This window comes from Homalodisca vitripennis, chromosome 6 (assembly GCF_021130785.1).
Source record: "Homalodisca vitripennis isolate AUS2020 chromosome 6, UT_GWSS_2.1, whole genome shotgun sequence".
Taxonomy (NCBI): domain Eukaryota; kingdom Metazoa; phylum Arthropoda; class Insecta; order Hemiptera; family Cicadellidae; genus Homalodisca; species Homalodisca vitripennis.
The window spans coordinates 6127228-6138803 of NC_060212.1; positions in this window are offsets into that span (position 1 = coordinate 6127228).

Sequence of the window (11576 nt, forward strand, 5' to 3'; positions counted from 1 at the left end):
ACGATGAAATATTAAAAGAAAGTTCTTAATGCCATTTATTATTTTGGATTCCTCAGGTTGACATTTAAAAAGATATTATTGTTACGTAATATTGAAATTTGTACACGTAATGAAAATAATTAAAATTGGAAATAAACGGCTGTGCAGTAAAGAATTTGGAATAAACACCAAATGACAGTTTACATGACATTATATAGGTTTTATTTAATGAGTAAATTGTACCTAAAGTTTCTGCTTAATTATCACATTCAAATATCAGGCTATCTGTGGTTTAATATTTCCATTTAAACAGATTCATAATTAACATCCATGCCCAAATAAATTTTAATTACGTTATGAAAAATTATATTTTGACTCTCTTCACTATCCATAGCATCAAATTTAATCGTAATTGAAAAATTAACTCTTCATATATTACCTCACAAATTCATCGACATTTTAATTACCTGCATTAACCATTATAACAAACAAACATACTACTACTCAGGAAAAAAAACTAAAACACGCGTAGAGTAACAGCAGTTAGTTTATTAACCGACGAAAACTCTTTTACCAACACACACGCGATTTAGCGGCTGAATAATCAAACGCGTCTATAGGCGTATATCGCGTCACAAGCCATACGGCAAATGGCGGTTGTTGCTTTCTAATAGACTGTCAGCTGTTTCTCTTATCAACAACAACGACAAAGTCCTTTTTATAGTCACGAAAGTGGAAAAGAATATTGACCTGCTCTCTTAGAGATGTTTAAGAACGAAAAATTCTCAATTTCAAGTCGAAAGCATTTTGATTTATGGATACTAACACTGCATTTAAATCATCCTCAATGAAAAGTGTTTGTAGGCGCTAACCACAGTGGAAAGATTAAGAAAGACGTTACATAAAACAATACACTTTGTGAAACGTAAATTATTGTGAATTGTAAATTATCACAACTTGCACATTCTCGTATCCTCATCATATACACCAAACCTCAGGCAAAACGTAGTAAATAATGTGTACATATTAAATCTTCTAAATCCAGGAGAAACTTATGAACACTAATTGTACTGAGGAGTATTTTATTCAACCTGAACAATCAAAACCTGATTATAGAAAGACAACACGGCTTTCTTAAGGGAAAATAAAATAACACTTATTTTAAAATGCCTTGATATGTTTGGGGCGTGACCTGATCCTATAAAAAGCCAACAGTAGGTCTCCAAATTAAATATAAAATGTAGATAGCAAGTTATCCTCTAGAGCGCAGTAAAATGTTTTAGGCTTAAATAACAGAAAAACGAAAGAGATTAACATTCAAATCTAAGCCCTTATTCGTGATGAGAGGCTTGACCCAGGGCTTAGTTTTGGGTCCCTTATTGTTTGTGCTGTTTACAAAATTTCCCCAATGTACCTTGGCAATAATAACATAGTGACTAATGTGATCTCGGATGACACGAAATGGTTCTGGAATATGATAATGTATAATAACTGTAATTATTAAAGCTATCGATAGTGATACGATTCAGTACTGCCTGTAAAAACAAATTAGCAATAAAAAAGCGTAATCCAGTACCAGGAAAGATATATACTCTCTAAGATCAAAAGGCAAAGTTATTTGGTATAAAATCAACAGCGAACTCACTCGGACAGCAAAAACACATAATCAGTGCCAAAAACTAGTACAAACATTATTTTAGTCAGAAAAATCGAGTGGATTGGAGTGTAAGTGAGCGAGGATGTCCTAATTTGCAGTTTGGAGACGTAGGCTATTTAAGGTATCAAGTTATGGTGTAGGGATAAAAGTCTGTAAATAATATGAGCAAAATTATTGTCTTACTTAAGAATCCATCAGGGTTCTGTCAGATATATATTCACAAGCATCACAAGGATTGGAGTGTAAGTGAGCGAGGATGTCCTAATTTTCAGTTTGGAGACTTAGGCTATTTAAGGTATCAAGTTATGGTGTGGGGATAAAAATCTGTAAATAATATGAGAGAAAATATTGTCTTACTTAAAAATCCATTAGGGTTTGATCAGATATAAATTCACAAGCATCAGAGAAGTTTGTAAGACTTTAAAAAACGTTAGCCATTGGAAAAAATTGTGGAATTTAGAATTTAATTTGTACTTTTTTTGGAAATGCTATTAGTTTTTTGACTATATAATGTTGTTACTTAAATAACACACAGTAAAACCTGTTCAGAAAGGAAAGATGCATAAGAGAAAACAGAACTTGAGAACCGGCGAAACTGTGAAGTTATCTAATTTCAAACTTTTAAGGCGCTGTGGTTTGTGACCAAACCAACGTTTGAATGAATCCAATATGCAAACTTCGTTTATTGAATTACCGATACTAAAACAGTTTCTGTGTTAAATCTGGGAGGATTAGTAGATGACAGTATCCATACAAACTACCAACTGACCAAATTAAAGATGAATTTAATACTAAAAATACACTCATTCATTCATATTTTGTTTTAATGCACAATATTACATTTCTTTAATAATAAAAACAATTAAAGAGGTATTTAGCTTGCCTATATAGAATGTAAGCGTTAAATTCTTTATGCCAAAATATAACAGCAAAAGTTTATTATAAACGCCCACAAGATTGGTTTTTTCCTCAATTTATAGACAAGTAATTAAGCGTTTCTTTGTGTCTTACGTTTAACGTAATATTATCTCGCAGAACATAACTAAAACATGTTGCATGTAGGGTAAGTATCATAAAAACTAAACTAACCTGGATAGGGAATAGGATTGTAAAAGAATTAAATTACGTCAATAAAACTTAACAGACCTCATTCCGCTAACAACCATCATACAAGTCCCGGGGGGATTGTATACGGCGTTGGGAAATCCGTCTATTGGGACTGAACTATTGTTTCACCCGGCAATCAGTCCGACATCAATGCGTTACTGTTTGAATCGTTGGACAAAATCCATACATCATCTTGTTACGCAGTAGTCCAATAAAATAAAAGAAGGGGTTAATAAATAATCATAAATAAATACACATTATTATTATTATTATTATTATCCACTAAGAAGTGCTTAAGCGTTTAATTTAATGAAAAATGAATCTTACTTTTAAAAAATCAATAAAATTATATGTTATATAATTATGTGTTATTAAAGTTATATTCATAACGTTTTCAGAATCAGCTATAACATTCTCAGTTACAAAAAGCGTTCGATAGAAGACGTACGTAACTATAAGATAGTTGCCATTATATCTGTCTTGGCAAAGATCTTTTATAAACTGTTCCTTAACCAGCTGACTTTCAAGGTTAGTCATCCTATATGCAACAATCAAGATGGTTTTAGGAATAGTTAATCTTGTTTAAAAAAATCTATAATTCTTTAAGATCAATATTATGGATGCAATTTACGGAAGGACTGCAACTGGACGCCCTAGAATTTAATTATTCAATGGTGTTGATCGTGTGCAACATTCTATAATATTCTAATCCGCAAGCTTGGGATATATGGTTTCACTGCAGTGGTTGTTACGTTACCTCCAGGGTAAAATACATGAAGTGATGTTCCATTTAACTCCATCACAAGAAATCTATCAGTAATTGGGGTACCTCAGGGCTACAATTTAGGACCATTTTATGTTAGCTATGTATGTCGACGGGATTCAACTATACAACGATACCCTATTATCTGGTAATGACTTTAATATCGAGAAAATAATCCAGATAATAAGGTTGGACTTGCTCTTTAAGAGGACTTAAAACCCTCCGAACGAGTTTGTGCAGTAAAAGTATGTCACTAATCACGAAGATTATTGTCGTAATAACCTTGCATCAGAGAATTGCTCCACTCCTGTTTGTCTTTTCATTATAGAGAAAAGAAATTTCCAGAGTGTCCTCTGTCAAATACCTGGGGAACACCTTACTACATCTCTTACTCGGGATGTCAAGATTCACATGTTCGATGGGGATGTTGAAATACGCGTATTGGGTTATAGTTATAAACTCTCCCGCTGTCTTAATGACACCCAGTCTCTTAAATGTCTCTATTCTGTTCTGGTACGCCCACATCTCAAATATGGCTCTTTCATCTGGTTACTCCACTTTTGTTACTTGGACTGAAATAGAGAGGATCCAACTGTGATTTTTAAGATTGACGGGTACTATAAAAGTCTAAAGGTTCCTCGACGTCAAACATAGAGGTAGCAACACATCCTCATCTTCAATCTCTTGAAGACAAACGTGTTACCCATACATCCACTTTCTGTACCGTCATGCCAATTTGAAACTTAAATGCACTGAGATTCTGAAGTGCGACAACTTCAGTATACCTTCAGAACCCTGTTTGCCAAAACCACAGCATCCACCTCCTATATTGTCATTTTCGCCCTACTGATGACTCAGCATCGTGGGAAAAGCGTCTGATTATTTTTTTTTTACTGATCGTGTACTGATTAATTTGCGTTGTTTTTCAAGACGCTACATCTGGTACATTGATATATCGAATAGCAGTAACTGGTAAATGGTAAATATAATTAACTAACGCTGTAATGAATTAGGCGAAGTGATTCAGGGCGGTCGAGTGCCGTTCGTACACTTCATTCGCAACATTGAAACTAATGAGGCGTTCATAGGTTTACATGTGTCGTAATTAATTCTAGTTATTTCGTATTCAATATTTAATTCTCTTAATGTGCTCTATGACATATTTATCTTGCAACAAAACTTTACGTCGCAGAAAAAAATATTTAACCAAATAAATGTTAAAATACGAGAATTTTATTGATTCCTTCTTTTTAAATGAGTTTTATAGATTTAGGTATTCAATATGAAATTCTTTATATTTAAGTAATTATAATAATAAAAAAAAACAAGAAGGTAATGGGAATTTTGATTAGTTATTCTTCAATTTTTTTAATTGAATGAAAATTAGATTTAAATATTCGTTAAACTAGCAAATGTTAAGATAATATTTTGTGTTTCTATTTTATATCATTTATACAAGTATAATAGTTACTTGAAGTAGAAGTATCTAAAAAGGATCATGATGACTAATTTATATTAGTAATATCAATGTAAAATGTTCACACATATAAAATATGTACGTTTCAGAGCCTCTTATAAAGTTGGATACTTATCTCTTATAATCTTAGACCAATCCCTAAATATAAAAAGATTTAATTGTAAACTAGCATGAGAATATACTATAGTCACCTTATATCAAATGCGTTTATTATGTATATATAAACGATATTACAATGCAATATTTTTAGATGTTGCCAGCATTAAAAAACATATAAATGTTTATTGTTACACATACACACACACTCTCTCTCTCTCTATGCGTCTATTTTTTTATTCGCCGTGACTATACCTTATAGGATATAAACATCAACAGTGATCTCGTGACCATTGTAAATGGAATCACAAAGAAATTCATCCGAAATAATTCCCAATTTTTGTGACAAAACACTAGGAGACAGTCAGTACATTTTTGACTGAAGAGACGTTATGCTAACTATTTATACACACATTTTTATAAATCCTAGTATGAATAAAGGAAATGCTAGGGCCAGTGAACAGTGTATGGTAAGTCTCGTAGGGGTCCATCATATTATACTATAAGCGCTTTCAATAACAAGTACAGACTTCAACACTTGTCTAAAGCATTCCAGGTGTTACCGAAATCACTGCATTTATTGGTAATTATTATCGTAGAAGAGCGCAAAGAAATCGAATATCATTGTTAATTATAAAAATTGTTTCGCCCTCTGATTCTAATTTTGCTCTTTATACGTAAAATCGAGTAATTCAAAAATAGATCAGGTATTGGAACATATATCTGTTACTTTCACTTGTCAAAGGAATGGCACACAATTTAAAAGCGATATACCTATTATATACTATATTGTTAAGACTAAAATAATTGCTAAATCGTGGGTAAACTCATAAACATTATCCATAATATATTCTCATTTATAGCATGTTCAGTTTATAGCAAAGGTTATTAATATAATCTTTGAATTGAACTTAGAATTTAATATGGCCTTTTTATACTCTTTCTTGAAAATGGCGATCAATGCATTTTATTTATCAAAAGACGATCATTTATAAATAAAATGGAAAATGCCTTTAGTAAAGAGGTGGATTTAGTGCACTAAAGCTCTCTCTACGATTCAAATGTAATACATCTATCACTATTTGTGCAAAATAATCTGTTGGAATTTTGTAAATAATATTTCAGCGTGTAATACCAATTTTTAAAGCTGCATAACGTATTTATTTTCATTATCCACATTTAAAAACATTGAAACTCCATTGCAAAACTGTGAAAAAGGAAAGTAGTGCGTGAATAAAAAATTTATAGTACAAAGCCTATGTTCTTTAATCACTATTTTTTTTCATTGATAGTGATGTTTCTAAGAATCTGTCTCCTTAGAGTAATGGGGGAACATTCAAGTGTAACGTTTTCTCTCTCGCTTGTCATAAAACCGAGTTACCTTACTTACAAAGATGTCGTTTTATTAATGAAAGTTATGTTTCTCAGAATCTGTCTCCATAGATTAATGAGAGTACATTCAAGTGTGACGTTTTCTCTCTCGCTTTGTCATAAAACCAAAAACGCTGTTGTTTACGACATGCACTGTACTGTAATGTACAGTATGTTAGAGTCTAGAATATATATTCATAACTGGAAACTTTGAATGACTGCAATTTTGAAAACTGAGAAGAAGATATGCATACATTAAACATACTACTATATTACTTAATATTTTAACACTTAATACCTTTTAGTTATAGTTAAAGAGCGCATTATACTCTATAGTAAGAGCATAAATCATAAATGTGGTTATTTTATCGTAACATTTGTAAAAAAAAATAAAAAAAAACAATTTTACAAATGTGATGAATATATGATAATTCTGGCTTATAATTATATTTTTACATTAAGACTATGTAATTGGAGAGGAATATGGCAAGTGGTTTTTAAATCATGTACTACTCAATCAAAATAAGAATAGTACAAAAAATTAACTTAGAACTTTGTCAAATGCTTATTAACGTCAGTGTGCAAATTTCATGAAGGTTACGCCTGAGTGCCATTTAAATGTACTTAAAAACTGTCTAAGATATTATATAGTGCTGTACTAAGTTATGTGTTGGTATAATTTTCATTAGTAAGCTTTCGTAAATATTTGAACTTTTCGTTTCAACACCAAACTACGTGTTACATGTCTTTTTATAAATGTATGTAATAAGAAATCGTCTTATATCAAACATGATGTGAAAATGGCACATTCTATAAAACTATGTTTTACACCTGCTCTGAACATCCGCTAAGTTTTTCCACCTTTAGAGAATATTATCGCTGTAAATTTCTTACAAAATGCATAAATTGATTTTTTTTTCAAAAATCGTTACGTTATAAATAATTTTTAGAGAGAAGTATTCATTGGCTTACTGTCTCATACACATTAAATATCGTTGGCACTGTAAGTGGTCATTTTTAGTGATATTCCTTTTACAGATATAGATCAGAGTTAATAGTAGAATGGAGAAATTTGTAAATTGTCACAAACATCGGCCAATTTTAGAGCAGATCTTTGAATATAAGTATGTTTGATAAGATTGTCACGTCTTAGATCAAGTACAAAACTTAAAAAGTAATTTTGGCATCCCTGCAATTTTTCAGCCAGATCCACAGCCACATCTTTGATTAAAATGTTGAAATATAACAATATGAGTATAAAAAATTGTTTTATCAACATTGTTTTATGTATTGTTTATGTACGTGAAATAAATTCACACATAATTAAATTTATAAGATGACACAAGCACGATTATATTTTAACCACTATGAGCTTAGCATAAAAAAAATGCAATTTATTTCAGCCATCATACGAATGTTTTTTAATTTAAGAAGTCAATATGAGATCTTTAAATTGTATTTCAACAATATATTTATCAGTTTATGATAAGTGTAAGTTTACGAGACTAAAGGATCTCTGAATGCAAAATAAATTCCTTTAGCTTGAGTACTAAGTCCCATGTGATGTTATTTGGGTAAAGGTGGTTAAATCAATGATTCCAGCTGATCTTTTGAAAGGCTTACAGTGGCTGCAATACCCTGCGTCCTTCCAGCTCAGCAGAACTGGCAACTTCCTCGGCCAATATGTGTTACCAACCAGTTCAATCTGGTTAGATAAAATACTGTCAATAGTAAATTTGTTTAAATTTAATGTGTGTGTAAAGTTATACAACTACTGCATTAACTATTGAAACTTATAAACTATGTTTTATTTTGCCACCCCTCCTCGAGGGTTAGCAATATTGTCGGCCTCGCTCAGTGGAGAAGGGCGTGAGTATTGGTAGAGCGCCGGGACAACCAAGTTCTTGAGCAGTGATAGAGGACTACTAAGATTGAAGAATACCCAGATGGGTACGGTTTGCTCGGTAATAAGGGCGCCACCTTGTTCATGGGGTGTGATAGTTGCAGGTCTCCAACAAGGAACAGTTTCCTGCCCTCAGGTATGCTCAATCGAGACCACTACCATGCACGCAAGAACTATTAGGTTTACGACACTAAGCCTTAGGTACTTAAATTAGCCACAGGTTTCGGTTGATTATTTTCTAGTAAGTTATTTAATAGTAAGTTGCAAGGTCTCCAAGTAAATATCAGGCAATTAGAAATTAAAACCAATATTTCACGTATTTCAATCTGTATTGCCTATTTATCTCACAGAGTTCTAAGGTCTTAAACTAAATATTTAGTAAGCGTAGTTAGTATCAGCACCTATAGTGCTTTAGCAATGAATAAACAAATAATTATGCAAAATTAAAGATAACTCGTTGGCCAAGTTGAAATAAAAATACGAAAAATTTATTACGGTAGGAGCGCTCCAATTATTAATGCAAAATTACAGTGGCCAAAATCATGATGACCACATTCCTGAACTACAAAATTACAAAACAATAATACACATGAATACAGAATGGCTAGACATTAAATTAAAGTTGAGCCACATTTGTTAAAGTTCGGAACTGGATCCACACTAATGTAGTTATTCAGACCTAGTCCGATAGGTAGAGGCTCCACAATGACATTGACGGAGTTAGTCCGACCCTCCCAGGGGAACACGATTGAATAAGTAGTGTAAAGTCTACTCACCAACTGGGCGGACACAAAAACACACACACGAGCCGTCGATTGTATCGTCCGTGCGATCCACGCTCGAATCACGGCACGTATGGAATTCGCGCAGAATGTCCGGTAGGCGCGAGTGAGACACAGGGCGCGAGCACCCGCCGTAGACCACCAAGTAATTGAACCGGTCCTGCAGAAAAGTCGACTCGTGGGTCAGCAGGACTACCAGTGCTGAGTGACAGGTCCAGTAAAAGCCCTTAAACATAATCACTCCGAAATAGTCTTCACTCCAACAATATCGTATAAACTAAATGCATTTGTGATATACAGTTCCATATAACATAGCCTACTCATATATTTAATCTCTAGATTACCTAATATTTATTACAATTAGTTTACATTAGTCGGCACATTTTTGTTTTGTTTTTATTATTTTATTAATTTTTATTTTTTTTTGTACTAAGTAAGCACTAGCTTTGAAGTTTTCAACAGTAACATATTGGCAATACAATAACCTAGAACTTTTCTTTAAAGGCAAATATAATAACAATCATTAGTATGATTATGATTGGATATAAAATACGTTGTTTAAATTTTTACAACCACAAGGACATTACCTACTCACAGGCAATAAAGATAAATACATAAATATATACATATTTACAGAATGTCTGTATAAACTTCCAAGATTAACACAAGAAAATTGTTTTCATTCGGGAACGTTATTATTTACGCAGATAAACCCGTAATCAACTATGAAACAGACAAAAGCATCTCCATGATACAATTTTAATTTATTGTGCTATACATAATTATTACGTGCACTATGAACAGACTATAAGTTCAAATAATCAGCAGGACGCGTATTTGTTTACTAACGTAAATGCATCTTTAAATACATTTCTAGGTCCGATGTAAGCCTGGAACAATAATACCACCAGCCTAATAATAGTAGGTTTCAAACAGGCGTTGAGAAATAACTTTATTACCCTAATCAGGAAAAATACCGATATGGTCGGTTGTACGGAAAATAAATGAATAGGTCTTGGAACATTTAGCTTGGATATAAAATATTGGTCTTAAACACAAAGCATAATTATTCTGACACAGGAAAAAATTAATTACGTTTGTTCTTACTTAAACTAATTAATTACAATAATTATAGTAAAGTGTATTGAAGTATTAACATAATGTATTAATGTATGCACTTACACGGCAATGGTAGGTATAAATTTCATGACAACTGCCTTCACATTATTCTGACTAAAACTAAATAATATACAAACATTAGGACATAAAGTTACTGATTCAATTATTTATAGAACAGTTAACAAGTTTAGTAAGGAAATTTATGAGAGACGATGCAATTGTTATGAGATAATATCTCGGCCTAATTATGTACAATTTACAGAAACAATTTGTGGTTACAGTATTTGACACTATTAACACGTATTTACAACTATTTATCTCCGTGAATTATTAAAAGACTAGATTAGTATTAATTTATTACAGATAACTTATTCATTTCCTACGTTTATCGACAGGACTAGACAATCTTACTACGAGGCCCAAGGCTTAGTTTACCGCAGATATTTAATTCTGTAAAAACAAAATTATTAAACTGAAATTTTACTAACTGACATACGCAAGCGACAAAATATTAATGGCATGGTAATGGCTCACCTCGGCCTAACTCCTTTATCCAGGCTCTCAAAATCCAGCGATGCTGAAGGGCTTGATGTCGGATTCACCACGCACTAGCACAGCCAAATCCAGAACTCAAATCCAGTCCGTTGCCGACTTGTCGCACGGCACGAGTTCCACAGAACAGCTGTCGGTGATCAACGATCATGTCGTTGGCGTCCTTATCGCTTACCGTAGCAGCAGTCGAACCTTTATTTGAACAGCTGATTGGCGTCTAATCAGTGACCGTTCTGTTATTGCAGCAACAATGAATGCGCGCTTCTTCATTTGGATGTAAAATTACGTTATGTAGAGTGATCAGTTCTACATAACAATTGCTCAGGTAAAACAAAAAAAAGTACACGTCACAATTTTGATCTATTCCAGTAAATATATGGTTAATAAATTCTACTTCGTAGCACTCTATTTAAGTGGTATGATAAAATTAATTCAAAACACCTATTCTTGTGTTTACTTGGTGCTTATATAGGCTACTGTATTAAGACTAAGATACTTTATTGAAGACCACTTTTTTCTTGGGGTTGTATGTCCTATAAAATATTTCAGTACTTGCCGATTACTTACGTGGAAACTTGCATATTACTTATTGCAAAACATCTTTTAATGGATTTACAGGTATATGAAAGTATATTTTAAAAGGTTACAGACAAACAAGTGGTCGCAGCTGCCGGACATGGGTCTTGTAGGGGTTGATCGCTAGTAACCCATTTTTTTATATTCACTAATTTATTCACATAGTAATTTGTGATTTAAGCAAAAATACAAAT